Source organism: Pristiophorus japonicus, chromosome 13 (assembly GCF_044704955.1).
Source record: "Pristiophorus japonicus isolate sPriJap1 chromosome 13, sPriJap1.hap1, whole genome shotgun sequence".
NCBI lineage: Eukaryota > Metazoa > Chordata > Chondrichthyes > Pristiophoridae > Pristiophorus > Pristiophorus japonicus.
This window is the reverse complement of record NC_091989.1, coordinates 66,873,773-66,894,773: the sequence shown is the minus strand read 5'-3', so window position 1 is coordinate 66,894,773 and position 21,001 is coordinate 66,873,773. Positions and strand designations below refer to the sequence as shown.

Sequence of the window (21,001 nt, the reverse complement as noted above, 5' to 3'; positions counted from 1 at the left end):
CACAAACAGCAATCAGATAGATGACTAGATAATCTGTTTTAGTGATGTTGGTTGAGGTATAAATATCGGCCAGTACACCGGGAGAACTCCCCTGCTCTTCTTGGAAAAAGTGCCACGGGATCTTTTACATCCAGTTGAGAGTGCAGACGCCGGGGCCTCTGTTTAAAGTCTCATAGACACCTCCGACAATGCAGTACTCCCTCTGTATTGCATTGGAGTGTCAGTCTTGATTATAATCTCAAATCTCTGGAATTAATTTTACAGACTTCTATTTGGTCATCTTTAAGCCTTCTCTTCTCCAGAGAAAAGCGCTCCTTTGAGCGATTTGGGGTATTCATCAACAATAAACTGCTACTAGGTGTATTCAGTCCCAACACCTCAACATAGTAACCCCTAGGACTGACACCTAGCCAGTGCCTCAGTTGGTAGCACTCTCGTCTCTGAGTCATAAGGATATGTGTTCAAGCCCTACTCCAGAGACTTAAGCACAAGGATCTAGGTTGAAAGTGTAGTACTAAGGGAGTGCTGCACTGTTGGAGTGTGCTGTCTTTCAGATGAGATGTTAAACTGAGGCCCTGTCTGCTCTCTCAGGTAGATGTAAAAGATCCTATGGCACTATTTTGAAGAAGAGCAGGGAAGTTATCACCAGTGTCCTGACAATATTTATCCCTCAATCAATATCTACAATAACAAAAAAACTTGTATTTATATAGCGCCTTTAACATAGTAAAACATCCCAAAGCGCTTCACAGGAGACAAAACAAATAAATTTGACACCGAGCCACATAAGAAGAAATTATGGCAGATGGCCAAAAGCTTGGTCAAAGAGGTAGGTTTTAAGGAGCATCTTAAAGGAGGAAAGAAAGGTAGAGAGGCAGAGAGGTTTAGGCAGGGAGTTCCAGAGCTTGGGGTCCAGCCACCAATGGTGGAGAGATTATAATCAGGGATGTTCAAGAGGGCAGAATTTAAGGAGCGCAGACATCTCGGCGAGGAGGGGGGGGGGCTGGAGGAGATTACTGAGATAGGGAGGGGTGAGGCCATGGAGGGAATTGTAAACAAGGATGAGAATTTTGAAATCAAGGTGTTGCTTAACCAGGAGCCAATGTAGGTCAGCGAGCACAGGACTGATGGATGAGTGGGACATAGTACGAGTTAGGACATGGACTGCCGAGTTCTCGATGACCTTAAGTCCACGTAGGATAGAATGCGGAGGCCAGCTAAGAGTGCGTTGGAGTAGTCAAGTCTGGAGACAACAAAGGCATTGATGAGGATTTCCGCAGCAGATGAGCTGAGGCAGGGGCGGAGACAGGTGATGTTATGGAGGTGGAAGTAGGCAGTCCTAGTTATGCCGCGGATATGTGGCTGGAAGCTCATTTCAGGGCCAAGTATGACACCTTGGTTGCAAACAGTCTGGCTCAGTCTCAGACAGATGCTAGGGAGAGAGATGGAGTAGGTGGCTAGGGAATGCAGCTTCTGACAGGGACCAAAGACAATGGCTTCAGTTTTCCCAATATCTAATTGGAGAACATTTCTGCTCATCTAGTACTGGATGTCGGACAAGCAGTCTGACAATTTAGAGACTGTGGAGGGATCGAGAGAAGTGGTGGTGAGGTAGAGCTGGGCGTCATCAGCGTATGTGTGGAAACTGACGCCGTGTAATGATGCAGGATAGGAAGAGAAGCCATTACAGGTGATTCGATAGATAAGAATGGAACCAGACAAGTGCAGTCCCACCCAGCTGGATGATGGTGGAGAGGCGTTGGGGGAGGATGGAATTGTCAACCGTGTCAAAACTGAAAACAGATCATCTGGTTATTATCACATTGCTGTTTGTGGCAGCTTGCTGTGCACAAATTGGTTGCTGCATTTCCTATATTACAAAATTATGACTACAGTTCCAAATATTACTTCATTGGGTGTAAAGCACTTTGGGACATCAGGTGGTTGTGAAAGGCACTATATAAATCCAAGTCTTTCTTTCTCGCACTAAGCCGAGTTCATCTTGGGTGCAGCATAACTCCAGTTTGGCATAAAGCCGTATTTCAAAAGTGCATATATACGTCTACTCATTGGTCCAAAGTTTCAAACTTAGCACAAAGGATGATTAGATTCTGAGAATGTTTTAAAACAAAATAAACTTAACAGGGACTTGTTCAATCTTTCTTGTTGTTGTCAACATCGACGACCAAGGTTGGCTGTCTGTGTCGTGTTAAGGGGAAAGACGCTGGGTGTTTGTAATTGCGATTTAAGCTGGAGTATGCCGCGCCTATCCTGCCTGGAGTGTTAATTTAAGTCAGGCTCTTTCTGACAAAGGCAGGCGGGAGTTCCGCCCATCCACGTCAGAAAGTTTATGGCCGCAGCGCGGAGAAAGTGTGGAAAATGTGCTGATCTGCAAAAGTAACCTGCCCACCCACACAAAAAAAAATTGAGTGGAACAACCGAGCAAGTATTAGTGTGTGACAGCCTCAGCCTTAGATTACAAAAACCCTGGTGCGTCCGTCCTGACATACCCAATGGATCATCGTACGAGGAGGTAACATTTCCCCGTTCATTTTATTTCCTACAGTCATTTAATCCTGAATTGAGATTATCCAGCAATGGGTGTTCAGAAAACGACTGCAGCCGCCCAATGCTTGTCTTAATCAGCTAGACCTTTGGGCAACTCCACCAGGAACCAGAGTAGGAGGGCAGTCCGGTTTTCCACGCTGCCTGTGTAGACCCAGGACTATGCTCCCAGAATGTTGGCCAGGAAGAGCATCATCCCAGAGGAATATATTCTGGCCCGAATCGCGGCTGAGAATGTCCGGCAGCCCCGCTACACCGCCCGGCCACGCCAAGCTCGCTTCATCGCCAAGAACGGTGCTTGCAACGCGGCTCAGAAGAACATTCGGGAGCAGGGCCGCTTCCTGCAGGATGTCTTCACCACCCTGGTGGACCTGAAGTGGCGCTACACCCTCTTCATCTTCACCATGTCCTTCCTCTGCAGTTGGCTCCTCTTCGCCATGATGTGGTGGCTGCTGGCGTTCGCCCACGGCGACCTGGACCACTACCGGAGCCCGGTGGTGGAGCCGTGTGTGACCAAAGTGCGCTCCTTCACCTCGGCCTTCCTCTTCTCCATCGAGGTGCAGGTCACCATCGGCTTCGGGGGCAGGATGATCACCGAGGAGTGTCCCACGGCCATCACCGGGCTGATCGTGCAGAACATCTCCGGCCTGATCATCAACGCCGTCATGTTGGGCTGCATCTTCATGAAGACCGCCCAGGCCCACCGCCGGGCCGAGACCCTGATCTTCAGTCGCCACGCCGTCATCGGCTTGAGGAACGGCAAACTGTGCTTCATGTTCAGGGTGGGCGACCTGAGGAAGAGCATGATCATCAGCGCCTCGGTCAGGATGCAGGTGGTGAAGAAGACCACCACCACCGAGGGAGAGGTCATCCCCGTCCACCAGATCGACATCCTGGTGGACAACCCAATCGACACCAACAGCATCTTCCTGGTGTCCCCGCTCACCATCTGCCACGTTATCGACAAGCGCAGCCCCCTGTACGAGATCTCGGCCAGTGACCTCCAGAACCAGACCCTGGAGGTGATTGTCATACTGGAAGGGGTGGTGGAGACCACGGGCATCACGACCCAGGCCAGGACCTCCTACATCGCCGAGGAGATCCTGTGGGGCTACCGCTTCGTCCCGTTGGCCACCGAGGAGGACGGCACCTACTCGGTGGATTATTCCAAGTTTGGCAACAGGATCAAAGTGGCCACCCCGCGCTGCACTGCCCGAGAACTGGACGAGAAGCCGTCCATCCTGATCCAGACCCTGCAGAAGAGCGAGCTCTCCCACCAGAACTCCCTGAGGAAGCGCAGCTCGATGAGGCGGAACAACTCAATGAGAAGGAACAACTCCTCTTTCTTAAACAAAGTGCAGTTTTTTACGGCCGAAACCACGGAGTACTGATTCATTCCAACATAAGTCAGTCGAGAGATCAAGTACAGCAAATCATTTTGCAGAGTGAGCCAAGTGAACGCGTTCAGTGTTTCTGAGACCAATTCAGACCAACTCACTAACGAGTTTTCAAAGAGAATTCTCTTGCTAGGGTCTTTACTTTGATATTAATTGTCCTATCTGCGCTCAGATTACACCAGAATGTGACTGAGAACACACTTCAGCAATCAGAAGTGCAGAGCTTTGTTTCTCTGTTGGATATTAAGCAAATCGTATGTATAGAATGTTGCCAAGTATTGTCGGTGGCTGTCTGTCATTTGTCTTGGATTTCATTGGCCTCATGTCTTTTATTGACAGGACTGTCGGCCAATGAGGCGCAAGCGGTGGCACAGGTCAGCCACCAATCAGTTAACTGCAATAGGCTCAAGGGGACATTTCAGCTGCCATTTTGCTATGTTGGTGTCACTGCTGCACAATTTTCAGCAGCTTTTTATTTTTGTTGTAGCTGGCACTATACATTCTGGAGCTTGTACTCACCAGGTGCCTCTCCTCCTGCCATTCACCCTTACACCATTCCCCAGCCCCACACTGCCTTTGCCCCACCCTGTGCCCGGGCCTACGTCTTGCCTCTGCTCTGCTTCCCAGTTTACAGCGTCTTGGAAATTCTTTAATTTGGATTTCATTTATCTCCCTTTAATTCGTTCTGCTGAAATAAATTGTCTAAATAAACTGCTGATCTTATTCCTATGTTTTTTTTTTCACACTTGCTCCAAGCCCAGCAAGCACAGCGTATGATTTGGAGGAAGAGAGAGATGTTCCTGCAAGAAGCAAAGGAGACGGATACTCAAGGGAGGAGGGGCTTTACCTGAGGAAAGATATACTTGCCCTTGACGCGGAGCAACAAAGGTTCACTTGATTGATTCCCGGGATGAGAGATTTGTCCTATGAGGAGAGATTTAGTAGATTAGGCCTCTACTCTCTGGAGTTTAGAAGAATGAGAGGTAATCTCATTGAAATTTCTAAGATTCTGAGGGAGTTGACAAGATAGATGCTGAGAGGTTGTTTCCCCTGGCTGGAGAGTCTAGAATTAGGAGGCATAGTCTCAGGATAAGGGGTTGGCCATTTAAGACTGAGAAGGAATTTCTTCACTCAGAGGGTTATGAATCTTTGGAATTCTTTACTCCAAAGGGCTGTGGATGCTCAGTCATTGCGTATATTCAAGCCCGAGACACATTTTTGGACTCTAGGGGCATCAAGGGATATGGGGATTGGACGGGAAAGTGGAGTTGAAGTCGAAGATTAGCCATGATATTGAATGGCTGAGCAGGCTCAAAGGGCTGTATGGCTTACTCCTGCTCCTAATTCTTACATTCTTATGTCTAAGGCAGAGGCACAGAAAGCCTTTTGAAAGGGGCAAGACAGCAACAAGCAGAAGGGAGAGGGAGATAGACCTTTTTATGAGCAGGGATCTTCCCTGACTCTGCTGGAATTGTGAAGGATGGTTACAGTAAGGGCATATAGACCTAGGTTATAATAGATTGCATGCGCTGGCTCACTGGGAGTAGTGCTTTCGGAGATCGGTTCATATGTTTATAATGCATGCTGAGAAGCATCTCAAGTCTTAGAGCAAGTAACATATAAACAATGCTGCTGTGCGACTCTTGTCACTCAAATATACCCATTAAAAATAAAAGGAGTGGAGACACTAGTGAACAAAGACCCATAAAGATTTCAAAGCATCTGGTGATTTAATATTCAGCAAGCTGTTTATTGTTGAGGCAGAGTTCAAATAATCATTAAACTGTCCATAGCTGTTGGGTATGAAGGAGAATTGGCTCATTATGCCTGAGCATGTGATAAGTTATAAATATTAAAGTGTGACACCAATTTTCCAACTAAAGCACCACTATAAAACCATTACAGCTGTGTTATCTGGCTCTTTGTTTGAGATGTGCTAGAAAGCTAAAAAGTAAACGTCACCCTGAACATGACTTTTTTTTTACTATTTCAAACCCTGGCGAAGGTAGTACTTCAAATACATTTCTGCTCAATTGCCTCCTCCCAGGAATTATAAATACCTCCTTTAACACAGTACTTGAAAACACTTTGCGAGCAGATCTGCGTAGCTGGTTGCGGTAATTCGGAGGCTATGCTGATTTGTAAATACAGCGGTGTTACACCATGTAACCTAGAGTGGATTATTATGCTGCTAATATCAAACTGTGTGTAAGTTGGCTGTAAATAGACACATCCGAAGGCCATCTAGAGAACAAGTGCTTATAGATTGGCAGATGCTTGTAAAATCATGGCTGTTCCTCAAGGTTGCAAAAGAAAAACAGCAGGGAATGACTGTGTATTTTCCTTTTTTTCATACTTTTGACACTTTGTATAGGTGATTTATGATACAGCCAAAATATAGTATGAACACATGTATTCTTAATACTCCATTGCCTGCCATCAGTATTCTCACTGTCTTTCCTCTCTTAATGCAGTGGTTGAATCAGTGGGGTTGATTCTTACTTGTAGCGCCTTGCATTACAGGGATGGTAATGGCCTCAAAATTGGGTCAGTAGCCTTACCGCCCAGCTAATTCTGAGGATCAAGCAGAAACATTTTGAAAGTGGATGCCCGGAGTACCCCAATTGCCTTTTTGGTCGGAACTGTTCGGAACCTGCGCTGGGCACAGTCCGACCAGTTCCACGGGCGATGGAACCGAAGAACCCAAAACAAAGTAAGATTGGAATTATTTTTGCGAGAACCAGGCCCCACCAAACTATTCTGGCCCGCTCCGGTTCCCCCACCCTCTGCGATCGTGACTCTTCCCCACCCCCACCCCCCCTTGCATTGACCTTGCTGGTGGCCTGGGTGGCCCAATAAAGGGTAGTCTCAATCCATCAAACTGTGCCGAATTGCCCGTTTGGCTGCCCATCAGTCCAATGTAACTGAGGTCAGTGCCTCAATGTTAAGCCAGTGCTCCCAAGAGTCAAAATTGACCCCACTTCCTCAATCTCCTCCATTACCTCCAAGGAGCAATGAACTTTATGATTGTCTTACTTCCTCAAGGACACAGTTTCTTCATATCATTGACCAGTATGACCAACAGCTATCTTGGATGGCTTCACTCTTAGTGCTTCTTCATCTATTAACACTCTGGGTTTCACTTTCTCCTTTGATCTGAAATGGATCTCCCTTCATTTCCTCCATCGTTACAGTTGCCTCAAAGAAGCTCATTTTCCTTTTTCTTACCAAACACATCTTTTTCTCTTGAAGAATTTCTAACTTTCAATAAAGTCCAAATAGCCAACCCATTAAAGACTTCAACCCTTCTCTCATGTTCTTGGAAAACTCTTTAGCACCTTTCTCCTCGCCTCTAACTTCTAAACTCTTCCTCCATCCCAAACTTTCTTCTCTTTAATCTATTGATATTAATATGATCAGAACTTTCCTTACTAGTTTCCTTCTAAGCTCCAATACACTATTTTACATATTCATCCTCTCTACATCCAATTTGTGTTCAAATTAAGACATTGTACAGTCTTCTATTCTAATTTATTCCCTCCAAGGACCTCCAAACTGTGGCAATCTTTACTTCTTTCAACCTTTCCATCTTCCTACAATTTAAAGGTATTTTAAAATTTGAGCTAGAAGTAATTTAGTCAGTTAATTATAGTTTACCTCACCTTCTCCTTTACTCTTTTGAACCTTGCCGGAAGGACATGGATTATGAATCACTCCATGGTCTCGCTCCTGTCTATTTCTGTAATCTTTTTCAGCGTCACAACCCCACAAGATGTCTACGCTCCTAAAATTCTGGCCTCTTGAACATTCCTCATTATAACTGCTCAACCATCGTTGGCCGTGCCTTCAGCTGCCTGCACCCTAAGCTCTGGAACTCCCTCCCTAAAGCTTTCCGCCTCTCTACCTCTCTTTCTTCCTTTAAGACGCTTCGTTAAACAAGCTTTTGGTCATCTGACTTAATTTCTTCTTTTGTGGCTCAATGTCAAATGTTTTGCCTTGTAACACTGTTGTGAAGTGCCTCGGGATGTTTTACTACGTTAAAGGCACTATAAATAAAAGTTATTACTCTTATTATAATGAAGCTCAAATCTTCATTATGGGGTCTCAATCAAATCAAACATGTTTAACCAAATGTTTTTACTGCTTAGTATACTATTTTCAGTGCACTGCTCTATTTTAGACAGTAGTCCAGAAGTTACTGTGCTAGTCAAAATATTGCTATTTATTGTTATTTATCTATTTATTTAGGAAAGTTAACATCAGAACCCATAAGAAATAGGAACAGGAGTAGGCCATATGGCCCCTCGAGCCTGCTCCATAAGATCATGGCTGATCTGATCATGGACTCAGCTCCACTTCCCCGCCCGCTCCTCATAACACCTTATCCCCTTATTGTTTAGACATTGTCTATTTCTGTCTTACATTTATTCAATGTCTCAGCTTCCACAGCTCTCTGAGGCAGAAAATTCCATTGCGGATTTATATAGTGATGTGCACAGCACTGTTTGGTAGGGATAATATATTTAGCCTAATCACCCCTATCTTTCCCTACCATGCTGAAGTAAGATTTCACATTCCTCTTCTAATTGTCAGCCTTGGATCAGTGGTAGCACTCCTGTCTCTGTGTCAGAAGGTTGTGGGTTCAGGTCCCACTCCAGTGACTTCAGCACAAAGTATTGGTTGACATGCCATTGAAATATTGAGGGGATGCTGCACGGTTGGAGATGCAGTCTTTTGGTTGAGATGCACAACCGACTGAAGCCCTGACTGCCCTTTGAGGTGTTGTCCGTGTGGTGTCCCTGCAAACTTACCCGAGGCATGGATATATCAGACACGGTCACTGCGACCTTCACCTTTTATTGCCAGGACCAAGGAGTGTGGACCCTCGGCGGGACCTCCCCTTTTATACCTGGAAACCCAGGTGAGGAGTGTCTCCCGCAAGTTCATCCCCTGTGGCCAGGGTGTGCATTTCTAGGGTACAGGTACAGTGTACATGAGTTATAGTTACATGACTATGTCATTGCAAGATGGTTAAATACATGATATCACCTCCCCCCTTAAGTCTTTTTGTTTCAGAGGTTAAGTCTGTCAGGTGGTCGACGCTCTCTCGTGGAGCGCCGCAGTTGTGGCTCTTCTGGCTGAGCCTCGGCACACATCTCTGTCTCTTGAGGTGATTCGGCCTGTCCGGCCTGGCCGCAGGGACTGTGCATGCTGAGGACGGTCTTTGTTGCTTGTCCGTTGGCAGTGGTGTGGGTGCCATCTCATGCTCTTCTTCAGGTTCCTCCATGTCTATGCTGACCTTTTCTTTACTTGGTCCAAGTGTTTGCGGCATATCTGCCCATTGTTTAGTCGGACCACCATGACTCTATTTCCTTCTTTGCCAATTACGGTGCCCTCAAGCCACTTGGGTCCCAAAGCATGGTTAAGAACAAATACAGGGTCATCTGTTTCTATACACCTCCCCCTTGAGTTTCGATCATGGAGCTCAGTTTGGGACTGGCGCTTGCCCTCAACAATGTCTGCCAGGGCTGGGTGAATAGGGACAGCAACGTCTTGAGCGTGCGTTTCATGAGGAGTTCCACTGGCGGGACTCCCATGAGCGAGTGCAGGCGGGACCTGTAGGCCAGCAAGAGGCGCGATAGGCGGTATGAAGGGAGGGTCCTTGGATGCGTAGCATGCCCTGTTTTATGACTTGGACCGCCCGTTCCACCTGGCCATTGGAAGCCGGCTTGAACGGCGCTGTCCGAACATGCTTGATACCATTGCCCGACATAAACTCCTGGAATTCATGGCTGGTGAAACACAGGCCATTGTCGCTGACCAGGATGTCCGGCAAGCCATGGGTCGCGAAAACCATATGCAGACTCTCCACGGTGATGGATGGCGTGCACGAGTTCAATATGATGCACTCGATCCACGTCGAGTATGCATCGACAACGATCAGGAACATTTTCCCCATGAACGGGCCCGCATAGTCTACGTGAATGCGTGACCATGGTCTGGTGGACAGGGCCACAGGCTGAGTGGGACCTCCCTGGGGGCATTGCCCAGCTGGGCACATGTCGTGCACCTGCGAACCCAGTGTTCCAGGTCTGAGTCAATCCCCGGCCACCATACATGTGACCTGGCAATGGCCTTCATTAACACGATGCCAGAGTGCTCGCTGTGGAGTTCCCTGATGAACGCTTCCCTTCCTTTCTGGGGCATGACTACACGGCTGCCCCATAGCAGGCAGTTGGCTTGGATGGAGAGCTCATCCATCCGTCTCTGAAACGGTCTGACTTCCTCGGGGCACGCCCTGTGTGCGGGCGCTCAATCCCCAGTCAGGACACATTTCTTTATCATGGATAGGAGGGGGGATCCCTGTTGGTCCAGAGTTTGATCTGGCGGGTTGTGATGGGGGAGCCCGCAGTGTCAAAAGCCTCAACAGCCATGACCACCTCGGCGCTCTGCTCCGACGCCCCCTTGGTGGTGGCCAGTCGGAGCCTGCTGAGCGCGTCAGCGCAATTTTTGGTGCCTGGGCAGTGCCGTATGGTGTAGTCATATGCAGCCAGCGTGAGGACCCAGCGCTGTATGCGAGCTGACGCATTGGTGTTGACAGCCTTGCTGTCGGACAACAAGGATGTTAACGGCTTGTGGTCTGTCTCTAGGTCGAACTGTCTACCAAAAACGTATTGGTGCATTTTTTTCACACCGTAAACATACGCGAGTGCTTCCTTCTTGACCATGCCGTATCCACGCTCTGCCTGGGAGAGCGTCCTGGAGGCGTAAGCCACCGATTGGAGTCGGCCGTCATCATTACCCTGCTGCAACACACACCCAACCCCGTAGGATGACGCATCACATATTAAGACCAGTTTTTTACAGGGATCATACAAAGTCAACAGTTTGTTGGAACACAGCAGGTTCCTCACCTTATTGAAAGCCTGTTCTTGACAGTCCCCCCCAAAACCATTCACAACCTTTACGCAGGAGCATGTGTAATGGCTCCAACAATGTGATAAAGTTCGGCGGGAAGTTCCCAAAATAGTTCAAGAGTCCCAGGAATGATCGCAACTCCGACGTGTTGCTGGGCCTGGGCACCCGGCGGATCGCCTCCATTTTTGATTCAGTGGGTCGGATCCCGTCTACAGCAACTCTCCTGCCCAAAAACTCGACCTCTGGGGCCAAAAACACACACTTGGCCTTTTTCAGCCGCAAGCCTACCCAATCCAATCGGCATAGCACCTCCTCCAAGTTGTGGAGGTGTTCTTCGGTGTCTCGACCCGCTATGATAATGTCGTCTTGGGATACGATCGTTCCAGGAATGGATTTGAGCAAGCTTTCCATGTTTCTCTGAAAGATGGCTGCTGCCGAACGAATGCCAAACGGACACCTGTTGTAGACAAATAATCTCTTGTGTGTCGTGATGGTGGTCAGAAGCTTGGATTCTTCAGCCAGTTCCTGAGTCATCTAGGCCGAAGTGAGGTCCAACTTCGTGAACAGCTTGCCACCTGCCAGTGTGGCAAAACGGTTCTCTGCTCTCGGAAGCGGGTATTGGTCTTGCAGCAATACTCGATTGATGGTAGCTTTGTAGTCACCACAAGTCCTAACCGAGCCATCTGCTTTGAGGACGGGAATGATGGGACTTACTCAATCACTGAAGTCAACGGCCAAAATTATGCCCTCTCTGAGCAGCCTGACCAGTTCACATTCAATTTTTTCACGCATCACATACGGCACCGCTCTGGCTTTGTGGTGCACTGGTCTGGCGTCCGGAGTGATGCGTATCACTACTTTAGTGCCCTTGAACGTTCCGACACCAGGTTGAAACAGTGACCTGAATTTTTGCAGGACCTGTGAGCATGAACTTCGCTCCACGTTTGAAATGGCGTGCACATCCCCCGTTTCCAATTCATCTCAGCTAGCCAACTCGTCCCCAAAAGTGCGGGGCGATTTCCTGGAACGATCCAGAGTGGCAGCTGGTTCTGTAATCTATTATGTGTTACCACCAAGTTTGCACTGCCCAGCACTGGGATGATCTCTTTGGTGTATGTCCGTAGCTGCGTCTCAATGTGTTCCAGTTTGGGCCTGCTAGCTCTGTGTGGCCATAGTCTCTCAAATTTTTGGACGCTCATGAGAGACTGGCTAGCTCCCGTATCCAGCTCCATGTGCACCAGGATGCCATTCAGTATGATTTTCATCAACATGGGTGGCATTTTAGTGCATGAGCTGTGGACGTCAGCCACATGAACCCGCTGAACTTCAGCATCTATGGCTTTACCCCAGGCCTCATCCTGCATTGCAGACCCCTCGTCTGGTTCCTCTGTCTCACAGATTAGCCTCGCTACTGCCTTTTTGCACATCCTGACAAGTGTCCACTGACATTAAAAATCCTACAGGTATATTGCTGGAACCTGCAGCTTTTCGCAGTGTGTCTACCCCCGCACCTCCAGCATAAGCTGAGATTGAGATTGCTGTTAACAAAAGGACTATTACCAGGCATTCCTCTCTGATTGCCCATTTGGCTGTTTCTAAGCACTCTGATGGTGGGTGTTAATGGTCCCATCACGGGACGCATTGTTCCTCGAGCTGGCGTTAATTGCCGATCCTCTTTCCATTGTCCTTGTTGCGGGCCCATCCTAGAGCCTGTTGCTGCCTGGGCGGTTTCGAAATGCCCTTGCCTGCCTGCGGGGTCCCAAGCCGCGTTCACCATGTTAACTCCCTGGTCCATTGCCACGTTTGGACCAGGGCTGTGCAAGTAAATTAGCTTGGTCTCCTCTTCCCCTGCCATAAAGGTCTGAGCTATCAACGCCGCCCCTTCTAAAGTCAAGTCCTTAGTCTTTATGAGCTTCCTGAAAATGCCGGCATGATTAATGCCCTCGATGAAAAAGTCCCTTAACATCTCCCCCCCTGCAGACATCGGAGAACTTACAGAGACTGGCCAAATGCCGCAGTTCCGCCACGAAGTCCGAGACGTTTTGTCCCTCCCAACGCCGGTGAGAGTAGAACTGGTGCCGGGCCATGTGTATGCTACTCGCCAGCTTGAGATGCTCACTGATCAGCTGGCTGAGCTCTTCAAAAGACTTGTCCGCCGGCTTTTGGGGTGCAAGCAGGTCTTCCATCAGCGCATACGTCTGTGGTCCACAGCTGGTCAGTAGATGCGCCCTCCGCTTGTCAGCCGCTGTCTCTTCCAGCCAGTCCTTTGTGACAAAGCTCTGCTGGAGTCTTTCCACGAAGTCATCCCAGTCTTCACCCACACAGTAACGTTCCTCTGTGCCACCGGTGGCCATCCTCATGGTTCGGTGATTCCCGTTTCTCGTCGCTAAATGTGGCGTCCCTGCACCTTACTACAAACTTACACGAGGCATGGATATATCAGACATGGTCACTCTGTGACCTTCACCTTTTATTGCCAGGACCAAGGAGTGTGGATCCTGGGTGGGATCCCCAGTGTCTCCCGCAAATTCACCCCCTGTGGTCAGGGTGTGTATTTCTAGGGTACAGGTACAGTGTACATGACTATGTCATTGCAAAATGGTTAAATACATAACAGTCTGGGCCAATATTTATCCAACATCAACCAATATTATTAAATCACATTGCTGTTTGTAGGAGTTGCTGTGTGGAAACTGGCTACCATGCTTTCTATTTTACAACATTGAATACACTTCAAAAGTAATTCATTGGCTGTAAAACGCTTTGGGATGTCGTGAGGTTATAAAATATACAATATAAATGGAAATTATTTCTTTTTAGTTAAGTTTGTGTTCACTGAAAGAGCAAAGTAAGAAAGAAAGACGTATTTCTATAGTGCCGTTCATGACCTCAGGACATCCCAAAGTGCTTTACAGCCACTGAAGTACTTTTGAAGTGTAGTCTCTGTTATAATGTAGGAAACACGGCAGCTAATTTGCGCACAGCAAGATCCCACAAACAGCAATGTCATAATGACCAGATTATCTGTTTTTTTTTAGTAATGTTGATTGAGGCATAAATTTTGACCAGGGGATTTTCGATATAGTGCCACGGGATCTTTTACATTCACCGGAGATTTAGCATTGCATCCAAAAGACAGTACCTCCGACAGTGCAGCACTCCCTCAGTACTGAAGTGTCAGCCTAGATTTTTGTGTTCAAGTCTCTGGAGCGGGACTTGAACCCACAGCATTCTGACTCAAAGGCAAGCGTGTTAGCCACTGAGCCACAGCTGACATGCCTCAACTCTGGCATGAGTTCTCGGTGTGGCGGGGGGACCCTAATCTGTTGTAGCTACTCACTCAGATCCAATGGGAAAAAATACAGTAATCTGTGACAATGTGATTGAGCATCTGCTTTTCTTTTCTGTACACCTATTATGTACAATTTTTTTTCAAGCTGCTTATAACCTTTGTCTGCAGTAATGAGATCCCAAAGCCTCTTGTGCTGTTTCATTTCATTGACTGAATTAATAATAATACCGTGCCATTATTATGGCAGTGACTTCACTTCAAAAATGTTTCATTGGCTGTAAAGTGCATTGTGATGCCCTGGGATCGTGAATGGCACTAAATTAATACAAGTCATTAAAAAATTGATGTCGTGTTCAAACTCTGAATGACTCTTTCTATTATACATGTGTATATATTGCAAGCAATATGTTTTTTTAAATGATCTTATTTACTTGCTAGTGCCAATTTTGGGGATATTGAGACAGCTCATCGTGTACTTGTCAGAACTCTGCAATTTGTGCATATTTTCATTAAAAAAAATTATTTTTTCAAATTCCTGACAAAATTGGATCCTGTTAGTGAAAAATGTTAACATTAAGCATGCCAACAACTTCTTTGGAAAAATCAGCCTTATTTAGAACTAATTTATCACAAATAACTCCTTTCAAAATTGAGAATGATAGAACATTTGTGTTGAAAAAAGGATCTAGTTAGTGCCACATACAAATTACTGGTACCATATTTAAACATAACTAGTGTTTTAATATAAGTTATTGTCACAGCCTGGAGAAATTAATGTCCGAATAGCTGTTCCATAGCAATAGTTGACAATTATATCCATGTTAATTGTACTGCTCGCCTGTGAAATGTTTTTATAGAAAATATCTGCTGTACCTGAACTAAGAAAACAATAAAATTAAACACAATATATTATTGTTGTAAGTATTTTTCAGCTGTAAATCATTTAATATATTATGGAGGCTATCTCCCCTCTTCATCATGGCTTAGCATACTATCCTCATAGACCTGTTGTCACGTTCTTTTGGGTTTTATGCGAGATATTTTCTCGGGTCTAGTGTCATTGGTTGTTTCCATAAGCGGACCTAATTTCCTTATAATTGACAAATGTACGCAGTGCCCACTTACCATCCCGGAAGCTAAATTTGGTCATGCCTCCTCATTTACGGCCTGGCACTGACAACGATAGCTTCAGCTGTTGAGTCACAGTCGGGAGTCGGTGTTTAAAGGTGCCATCTTAACAAACAATTTTTGTCGGCCATTAATCTTTGCAGCTTGCGAACACATAAGCAGAGTGGCTAGTAGACAGATTTCAACAAATTTTCACTTCAAGGACTGTTCTGCCTCCTATCTATTCCCTTGTATCATTGAGGACAGATTTGAAACCACAACATTTATATAGATTCATGGGGGCTGTGTTGGCACTCGAACTCCTGCTTCGACGTCATCATCGGAGGTTACTTAGGCGGAGACAAGGACAGAGACAAATGCAGAGAGAAAGGCAGGGAGCGAGACAGGGAGAGGGACAGAGAGAGGGACAGCGAGTAGGACAGGGAGTAGGACAGGGAGAAGGACAGGGAGAAGGACAGAGAGAATGATAGGGAGAGGAACAGAGAACAGGACAGGGAATGGGACAGAGAGCAGGACAGGGAAAAATAGAAATTTACAGCGCAGAAGGAAACCATTTCGGCCCATCGTGTCCATGCCGGCTGACAAAGAGCTGCACGACTCTCAGTCAGCAGCCCTGAAGGTTACATGTAAACCTATGAACAATGGCGGAAAAGTAAAGAGTACGCAGCCCAACCAGTCTGCCCCACACAACTGCGACGCCCCTTGCACCGAAACATTCTACACTCCGCCCCAACTGGAACCATGTGATCTCCTGGGAGAGGCAAAAACCCAGGCCAACTGGGGAAAGAAAATCTGGGAAAAATCCTCTCCGATTCCAGGCGATCGAAACTAGTCCAGGATATCACCTTGGCCATATTCGATTCCCTGAAGTACTTAGTATCGTATCTGCGCCAGCCACCAAGAGGTTATCTAGACTAATCCCACCTACTAGCTCTAGATCTGTAACCCTACACATTGCAGCATTTTAAGTGCCCATTCAAGCACCTTTTAAATGTAGTGAGGGTTTCTGCATCCACCACCCTTCCAGGCAGTGAGTTGCAGACCCCCACAACCCAGTGCGTGAGGAAGCCACCCCTCAAATCCCCTCTGAACCTTCCACCAACCACCTTAAAACTATGCCCCCTCGTAATTGACCCCTCCACCAAGGGAAATAAACCCTTGCTATCCACTATATCCAGGCACCTCAAAATTTTGTACACCTCCTCTCAACCTCCTCTGTTCCAATGAGAACAAACCCAACCTAACCAATCTGTCCTCATAGTTAAGATTCTCCATTCCAGGCAGCATCCTAGTAAATCTCCTCTGCACCCTCTATAGTACAATCGCGTCCTTCCTATAATACGGCGACCAGAACTGCATGCAGTACTCCAGCTGTGGCCTAACCAGAGTATTATACAATTTAAGCATAACCTCCCTGCTCTTGTATTCTATGCCTCGGCCAATAAAGGCAAGCATTCTGTATGCCTCCTTAACTACCTTATCCACCTGGCCTGCTACCTTGAGGGATCTGTGGACAAGCACACCACGGTCCCTTTGTTCATCTACATTATTAAGTAGCCTACCGCTTAATGTGTATACGCTTTCCTTATTAGCCCTCCCAAAGTGCATTACCTCACACTTCTCTGAATTAAATTCCATTTGCCACTGCTCTGCCAACCTGACCAGTAGATTGATATCCTCCTGCGGTCCATGACTTTCTTCTTCATTATCAACCACGCAGCCAATTTTAGTGTCATCTGCAAACTTCTGAATCATACTCCCTATATTCAAATCGAGATCATTGATATATACCACAAAAAAGCAAGGGACCCAGTACTGAGCCCTGCGGAACCCCACTGGAAATATCTTTCCAATCACAAAAACATCCATCAACCATTACCCTTTGCTTCCTACCTCGAAGCCAATTTTGAATCCAACTAGCCACTTTGCCCTGGATCCCATGGGCTTTAAACTTCGTGACCAGTCTACCATGTGGAACCTTATCAAAAGCTTTGCTAAAATCTATATACACACTACCCTCATCGACCCTCCTGGTTCCCTCCTCAAAAAATTCAATCAGGTTAGTCAAACACAATCTTCCCTTAACAAATCTGTGCTGACTGTCCCTAATTAATTCTTGCCTTTCCAAATGTAGATTTATCCTGTCTTTCAGGATTTTTTCCAATAATTTTCCCACCACTGAGGTTAGGTTGACAGGCCTGTAATTACTCGGCCTATCCCTTTCTCCCTTCTTAAACAATGGTACCACATTAGCAGTCCTCCAGTCCTCCGGCACCATGCCCAAATCTAACGAGGACTGGAAAATAATGGTCAAGGCCTCTGCTATTTCCTCTTTTACTTCGTTCAACAGCCTGGGATGCATTTCATCCGGGCCTGGGGACTTATCTACTTTCAAAGTTGCTAAACCCTTTCATACTTCTTCTCTCACTATGTTTATTTCATCCAGAATTTCACACCCCTCCTCAATAGCAGCATCTTCATTGCACCTTTCCTTTAGTGAAAACAAACGCAAAGTATTCATTAAGAACTATACCAACATCTTCCGACTCCACACCGAGATTACCTTCATGGTCTCTAATAGGCCTTACCCTTTCTTTAGTTATCCTCTTGCTCTTAATATATTTATAGAACATCTTTGGGTTTTCTTTAATTTAACTAGTCAAGAATTTTTCATGCTCTCTCTTAGCATTCCTAATATCCTTTTTAATTTTGCCTCTTACCTTTCTATATGCCTCCAAAGATTCTATAGTATTTAGTTGTCGGTATATGATATAAGCTTCCTATTTTTTCTTTATCTGCCCCTGTAAGTCCCTAGACAACCAGGGGGCTCTAGAATTGTTATTCCCACCATTTTTCTTGTTTGGCCTGAGCCTTCTGGATCTCCTCCTTGAATGCTCCCCCCCCCCCTCCCCCACCGTTCCAACACTGATTTACCCACAAGTAGCTGTTTCCAGTCCACTGTGGCCAAATCACTCCTCAACTTAGCAAAGTTAGCTTTTCCCCAATTTGGGACCTTTATTCCAGATCTATTCTTGTCCTTATCCATAACTAACTTGAATTTGACTGAATTATGGTCACTGGCACCCAAGTGCTCTCCCATTAATACTCCTTCAACCTGCCCAGCTTTATTCCCCAAAACTAAATCCAAAACCGCCCCCTCTCGTGTTGGACTTGTTACATACTGATTAAAAAACTTCTTTTGAATGCATTTAAAAAATTCCACATCCTCTATACCCTTCACACTATATTTGTCCCAATCAATATTAGGACAGTTAAAATCCCCTACTATTACTGCCCTATTATTTTTGGACTTCACAGAAATTTTCCTAAATATTTGTTCCTCTATCTCCCACTGTTTGGGGGTCTATAATACATGCCCAGCAGTGTGGTCACCCCTTTTTTATTTTTCAATTTGACCCATATGGTCTCATTTGATGATCCCTTTAATATATATCATCCCTCCTCACCGCTGTAATAGTTTCTTTAATCACACCACGACCTCCCCCCTCCCCCCACCTTTTTACCACCCCCCCCCCCCTCTGTGTTGTCTAAAAATCTTGTAACCAGGAATATTGATCTGCCAAACCTGCCCCTCTTTCAGCCATGTCTCTGTAATGGCTAAAATGTCATATTCCCAGGTGTCTACCTGCAGGACAAGGAGTGGGACAGGGAGAGGGACAGCGAGAGGGACAGGGAGAGGGACAGGGAGAGGGATAGGGAGAGGGAGAGGGAGAGAGACAGGGAGAAGAACATACAGGGAAAGTGTTATGTATATTAACTGGGTTTTACCTGCCACCGGAGGGCGTGACTGTCGGAGTCCTAATGGTCACTGGCAGACACGCGCAAGCCGTGTATATAATGTTGCCAGCCATGTTGAATCCTCACTTTGAGAATAAATAAACTGTAGTAAGGTCATGCCGGAACTAGCTCACCGTACTTAGCCTTGTGGAGTTATTCGATACTTAACAATTGGTGACGAGTTAAAAATATGAACTTTCACGCAACCATGTCTGTTGGAATTTTGGAGAGATTCATGGAAAGGGAAGACTGGGAGAATTTCACTGATCACCTCGACCAGTACTTTGTAGCCAACGGATTGGAAGGAACCGATAACGCAATTAAGTGCAGGGCGGTTCTCCTCACCATTTGTGGCCTTATCAAGAATCTATTCTCACCGACTCGACCAATGGATAACATTTATGATTAATTGTGTACACTGGTTCGGAACCACTTTAAACCGAAGGAAAGCATCATCATGGCGAGATTTCGTTTCTATACACATAATAGCTCCGAGGGCCAGGACGTGGCGGAATTTGTCACCGATCTGAGACGTCTCGCTGGGCTGCAACTTCGGAGCTGAATTGGAGGAAATGCTGTGAGACTTTTTCATGCTTGGCATTGGCCACGGGGTCATCCTTTGAAAGCTGCTGGCTGCTGAATCTCTAGACCTGAGCAGGGCCATCACGATTGCCCAGGCATGCATGTCCACGGACGAAAACTCGAAACAGATATCTTCCCAGCATCAAAACTCACCGGCAAATACTGTGCATAAAATAATATCGTCGGCAGGCAGAGCTGCACATGGCAGGGCCTACTCGTCCGCGTTCGTACGACCTGTAATTGCTCAAAGTCCGCCATCGGGGGTGAATTAAATCTCACCTTGTTGGCGTTGCGGGGGCTATCATCGGGCCCATCAATGCCGATTCAAGCAATATGTGTGCGAAGGCTGTGCAACAATTGGGCACCTTCAGCGAATGTGTCCGCAACCGAGCAAGCGTACTGCGACACACCACATGGCTGAGGATGATCGATCTAGTGTGGATCAAGCGGCACAGGCAACTCAACCCGAGGTACAGGACGAAGAAGTGTATGGGGTACATTCTTTTACCAAAAGTCCTCCGATAATGCTGGAAATTAAATTAAATGAGGTTCCAGTATCCATGGAATTGGACACAGGTGTGAGTTAGTCAATAATGAGCCAGAGGGCTTTCAAAAAGCTGTGGGACACTAAGGCAAAAAGACCCAAACTGAGCCCAATCAATGCGAAGCTTCATACCTACACCAAACAGCTCATACCAGTCATTGGCAGCGCGGCAGTAAAGGTATCGTATGATGGAGTTGTGCAGGATTTATCGTTGTGGATCATTCCAGGCAATGGCCCAACGTTATTCGGCAGGAGTTGGCTTGAGAAAATTAAATGGAACTGGAACGATATTAAAGCCTTATCATCAGTGGATGACACTTTGTGTGCTCAAGTGCTGAGCAAGTTTCCCTCATTGTTCGAACCAGGCATTGGTAACTTCACGGGAGCCAAGGTGCAGATCCACCTAGGCCCGGATGCAAGACCCGTCCATCACAAGGCTCGGGCGGTTCCATACATGATGAGGGAGAAGGTCGAGATCGAACTGGACAGACTTCAACGGGAAGGGATCATATCACCAGTCAAGTCCAGTCCAATTGTCCCGGTGTTGAAAAGTGATGGCACGGTCAGGATCTGCGGCGACTACAAGGTAACAATCAACCGAGTCTCGATACAGGATCAGTACCCGTTACCCAAGGCTGACGACCTGTTTGCAACGCTAGCAGGGGGGGAAGTCGTTCACCAAGTTGGACCTGACCTCCGCTTACTTGACCCAGGAGCTGATCGAATCCTTGAAAAAACTGACGTGCATCAACACACTGTTTATATATCACAGGTGCC

General features: G+C 46.6%; 1 pseudogene; it reads left to right on the top strand.

The window, feature by feature from the left end:
• The first annotated feature begins 2,716 nt into the window (after positions 1 to 2,716).
• On the top strand, positions 2,717 to 4,029 carry LOC139278028 (ATP-sensitive inward rectifier potassium channel 8 pseudogene; annotated as a pseudogene).
• The last annotated feature ends 16,972 nt before the right edge of the window (positions 4,030 to 21,001 follow it).